The sequence below is a fragment of the Macrobrachium nipponense genome, chromosome 12, assembly GCF_015104395.2.
Source record: "Macrobrachium nipponense isolate FS-2020 chromosome 12, ASM1510439v2, whole genome shotgun sequence".
In the NCBI taxonomy this organism is placed as follows: Eukaryota; Metazoa; Arthropoda; class Malacostraca; order Decapoda; family Palaemonidae; genus Macrobrachium; species Macrobrachium nipponense.
In genome coordinates, this window is record NC_087205.1 from 30,392,489 (window position 1) to 30,398,252 (window position 5,764).

At 30.9% G+C, this 5,764-nt stretch overlaps 1 protein-coding gene across 1 annotated transcript in view; it reads left to right on the plus strand.

Moving 5' to 3' along the window:
- The first annotated feature begins 3,048 nt into the window (after positions 1–3,048).
- The window catches only part of LOC135224450 (synaptogenesis protein syg-2-like), a 563,172-nt gene continuing 560,456 nt past the window's right edge, over positions 3,049–5,764 (plus strand). The window contains exon 1 of the mRNA XM_064263445.1: positions 3,049–3,305. The gene's annotated coding sequence lies outside the window, so the exon portion shown is untranslated. The remainder of the gene's footprint in view (positions 3,306–5,764) is intronic.

Genomic DNA, 5,764 nt, shown 5'->3' on the forward strand with positions numbered 1-5,764 from the left:
TATTCATTTGTGTAATTATGCATACATATGCATATTGATGTGCGTCGGTATCCGGGTATACCTGAATTCCCGAACGGAAAAATTTATAGTTTTATTAGTTAGTGATTAGATATGCACAACTTCATGTATCTGTGAACTCTGCTCCTTTATAGGTGTCAATAAGTTTATATATTGATACGCACGTATAGATATACATACACGCCAATTCATCTAGCTATATAAGCACAGTATACATATTACCAAACAACTCAATAATTTGTGAATTATGCTAAAACAGACAATTAAAAGATCATTATCAACGGTGAAATCCTAAGTGCAATTCCCGTAGGGTATACTCCATTCCCAGTAATGTCATCATTCCATTGCTTCCGTAATGAAACTTTCTTGGAAGTCAGTCTGTCACGTACAAGCATTTATGAAGGTATGCAGACTTCTTTATAAATAACAGAGACACATATTATATATATTTGATATATATATATTATATATATATATATATATATATATATACATATACATATACATATACATATCATATACATATACATATACATATACATATACATATACATATACATATATATGAGAGAGAGAGAGAGCAGCAGCAGCTGAGTAAAGCAAAAGAGAAAAATTAAAAAAAGAGGAACGCTTTTAGTGGCGATCTTGTCATACTTATCTCTTGCATAAAGTGATCATAAACTCGAAATTTTTACGGCCGATGGAGCAGATACCGGCACTCGGCGATTTCTTCCCGAAAGAAACTGCTGACGAGGACGAAAATTAATTCCATAAAAACTAGTAAATATCATGAAAAATAAATTTTCCCAGCAATTTATGATAAGGGATGCGTGTACGACATTTCGTTGGCTTCTCAAACCTTTTTTTTTTTTTCTTCTGATAAAGGGTTTAATAATCGTTTTATGACTTAAAATGTTTTATGTTCTGTGGGTTTCAAGACTGTCTCTTTCTTTATCTTTGCAGTTGTGAGATATATATATATATATATATATATATATATATATATATATATATATATATATATACTATATATATATATATATTATTACCAAAAAATTAGTGGATGGTACCTTGTGCACTGTGTCGAAGCACCAATTCGAATAAATAATTATCGAAAGATATTTGACAAAAATGTGACCTGGCGGTCCCGAAATGGATAGTATTAGTCGGTAATACTACATACATCATACATACATACATACATATCACCCATATAATACACACACACACACACACACACACACACACTCTCAACACACACACACACACATATATATATATATATATATATATATATATATATATATTATATATATATATATATATATATATATATATATATTGACTGTTCCAAACAATCGGCATGATAAGTGATGATACAGTATTCACCAGCTTTACGTGCATCGAATTTTCCATTTGCTTTTTTTTTTTTACTTAAAAGACATATCGCTAAATTTACTCTAGAATATGAAAATAAAATGCAAATTATATCATTTAAGTTAAAACTGCAAAACAAAACCATTCTGATGCTTAAAAACACGATATTTGTCCGAAATACCTAATTGGAATATCTCCGATGAATTCGTTCATAGAGATCTGGAAGAGTGTGAATTTCTGATTGTAGTACTATGTATCACAACGACAATATTTGCTCGTTTTCCTCTATGAAAGGGAATATTATTGCAAATTTAGTTGAATCCGCAAGCGCGTTTTCTATGATGTGAGGAGGAGCCCGAGAACTTCGAGCTCTGACAACACAAGTCACTCGATACTGGCTATGTAACGGGTTTCATGTTTTGATTACTTTGACGTTACCACGAATCGAATGCTAGTAACTGTTTACAAAGCTATTTTCATTAAAGAATCTTTATCCATGTTAGAGTAGCCTGTCAACTCAAAGATTTTCTGGCTGTTCCCATTACAAGCAGTTCGTCGTAGTCAGCCTACACAGTTGCATTACTTTCCCTCGAGGCTGAAAAATCTCCCAACACATCAGCATTTTTTGAACGATACAAAACTTCAATTGCCTGTGCAATAGACAGTGAGTTATTTGTGGTAATAAATATTTTTACCGAACAGCTTTTTTCGTGAATGATTTGTGGATGAAAACCGATTTTCATAAGTAGAGATTATATTGAGAGAGCAAGAATGAACGTAGCCTACAGGTGGTTGAAATTTCCACGGCAACTGTCGAATGAAATCAAGATTAGGGTATGAATTTCGTAGAGAATTAACCTTAATACTATGGCCCCTTCATATTTTATCTAGTATAGATAAAATATGAAGCACGATCTTGGCAGCCATATCACACTGTATCACAGGTATCTGTGCACCGACTCACCGCTCTTTCTTCTGCCTTTACATCATTAAGTAGCTATAAATAGGTATATACTTTCACGGAAGCAGATCTCTCTCTCTCTCTCTCTCTCTCTCTCTCTCTCTCTCTCTCTCTCTCTCTCTCTCTCTCTACTTCTAAAACATATTTGAAAAAAATATTATCATTTAACCTCCGAAAGTCAATATACAAGTAAATATAATGAATTAAGAATCTCTATAGATAGGCCTATGCTCTCTCTCTCTCTCTCTCTCTCTCTCGTCTCGTCATAATATTGCATTCATTAGTCATTACTGCATTGTTTCTCACGATTTCCACTGGTATTCCCCAAATTTTAAAACATTTTCTCATTATTTAAGATGCATTTCCAATTACTCATGAATTTACGTCATTTTTATGTCAACCACCACTTATGAGTAAGGTTTCACGGTAGGTATTAAAGAAGGGTATCGATACTCTACTCTGAATTGACATTAGCAAACCAACATTAACGAATAATATAAGCCTGTTACTACATTCAAGTATAAATGACTAAATAGGACTTTTACAGAATATTTATGGTTTAAATTTGCTGGAAATCTAAAGAGCAACAAACCATGGCCCCCCTGAAGGAAAGCCGCGCAGATCGGAAAAGAAAACACTGTGACGTCATCGCATTCGCGTGTAGCGCTTGGACAAGTACGTGACCGTCTTCGGTCTGTACAAAAGTCGTTATGGTTTACCGTGCACCGTGCTTCGCATTTTTACGTCTTTTGCCTTGAGAGTGTCTACATGTTGTGGATGTATATCTCCAGAAACAGTGCCAAATACGGGAGTGGTCCAGTATTGCAAGGGGAATTGTCGAAGTGGGCCAAAAGTGCACGTTTTTTCTTTAACAAAGAATGAAGAACTGGCCAGGAAATGGATCGGAACGATAAAACGTGAAAATTTTACGCCAACGAGAAATAGCAGGGTAAGTCCTTTCACTGTAACCATGGTATTACTTGAAATTAGTCTGCTTAGGTACATCAAGGTTTTGTTCAAAATATTAGAATGAAAGAAAGTCATGGTAATTGTGCAAGGTAGGCTAATACTGTTGCCGAATCTTCGGCTGTAGGTTAGGTTAGGTTAGCCTAACGAGCGCTAGTCCTAGTGACATATTTTGTTGTTTTTATTCAAGTAACAAAATTTTTATTGCAACCCTATAAATACTAATTACACAACATAGTCCCTTGCGTACTTTTAACTGTCTTTTCATGCACATATGGGCAGTACGATACTATGCTATTTTTAATTCCTTCATTTTTCGGTAATGCAATAGCTTTGGTATTAACAGCCTAACTCACATCCTAACTAAAAGGACCCTTTTCCACATACGGCTTAATGCAATGTTATTCCGTGTAATAAAGTGGCTTTAGGTGCACAACACTACGAGCACCTCACAACCTACGACGACGAACATATTATCATATACATAAAGTTATCTATATATTAAGTATATAATAGTAATAATTATTAGTATATATAAGTAATAGATATAAAATGTTATTAATATGTTCTAACATAAGATTATATATTAATTATATAGTATATAATGGGGAGGTCCTGTATTATAATGTTAAAAATAATAGCTAAGGAGTGCTGTACGCTTGTATATCTCTAAGTTATAGCCTTTATAACTTTTTTTATATTTTTTTTTCGCTTTTTGTCTTTTTTTTTTTTTTTTTTAGTTGAAAAAGTAAGTTTTAGCCAAGGAAATGACTTCTTTGTTTTTTTAGGTAAACCAGTGAAAGAAACTTTAGGCTAAACAGTGGTTTAAGTGAATTATTAGAAACCCAAGCCCTGCCTGCTTGTCTTCTTCTTATGGATGATGAGTGGATGGATGAATGATGCCTTGAATGTGATGACACTTTCTTATAACCTTGTGGCCAGTAAGTTATACAGTTTAAAAATGTTTTAATATATATGCATATGCCTGCTATTATGATATAAACAATATGTCATATTTTATATATCATACATACATCATACATACAATATAATATAATAATATATTTATAATTTATATAATATAATATATATAATATATATAAATATAATAATAATTATTATATTATATAATATACCTATATAAATATTATATATCTATATATATATATAAATCTTATATACTATATTACCACACACATATACTATTGCATTTATGTAAATGAAAAATAATATTATTCATAATCATAATAGGCCATTAAGCTTTATGTAATGCCATACATTATCAAACTATATATAATTTATAACAAGGATTAGCCTAACTGCACATTCCGCTATAGGACCATATGCAATGAAATGCTGGAATAAAGCTGCTTAGTGCAAATGCCACATATATATCGGATCTAATTTATTTCATCAAAATAAAAATATAATGCTTCTACTTGTATAAGCCTAGGAGGTTAGCCTTTGTTATTTTTTATTTTTCCGTCACATTTTTGTCATTTTTTTCTTAGAAAGTTTTTAGAGAAAGATGAACATGCTTTTTGTTTTTAAGTTAACCAGTGGAAACCTTTAAGGCTAAACAATGTTTAGTGAATTATTTAGAAAAACTTAGCCCATTTTATTATTATTAATTTAAGTCTATCACAGCATTTCTTCCTTGTTGTTTGTAAGTTAATAACAGTTTATAATTGTATATAATAATAATATATAACGGGCTTAGGTCTATATTAATATCTAATAATTATATATATATATAATATTTATTATATATTATTAATAATACTGTAATATTGCTTTAGTGCCATTATGTGATATATGTGTATTTAATATATAATAATTATAATTTAATATATATATATAATATATAATATATATATATTATAGTCCATTTATAAAAAGGACATAAGGTTTTTAAAGGGATTTCATCAACAACCACCTTCATTGAATACTTTTTCTGGTTATTTATAAAAGACAACTTGTTATGCATAAGTTTCAAGATTCATGCATCAAATTGCCCATTTCATGAAGTAGTCAATTGGTTTACTCATTTCATGAAATGGGCAGTTTCACAAACGGGGTATAACATATTTACATTATAAACTGTATAAATTATAACACAAGGATAAGAAACGTGATAGGCTTAATAATAATAATAAATAAAATAATAAATTAATAATAGGATATAGGCTAGGTTTATAAAAAATGAAAAGGAAAAGCTTTGGGTAAAGCAGAACTGTATATAGGCCTATAAAGGCACTGTGAACTTTTACCTATAGCCTGCAGTGTGACCATTAACCTAGAGGCTATGTATTAAAGAAATGTTGGTCTAAAAAAGTTTATCAATTTTATTATCACAACAATAAACAAAACCTAAGTCATTCAGAAAACCATGGTAGGCTTAAGTTACACCCAATATCACATTTAGGAATATACGTAAGATTA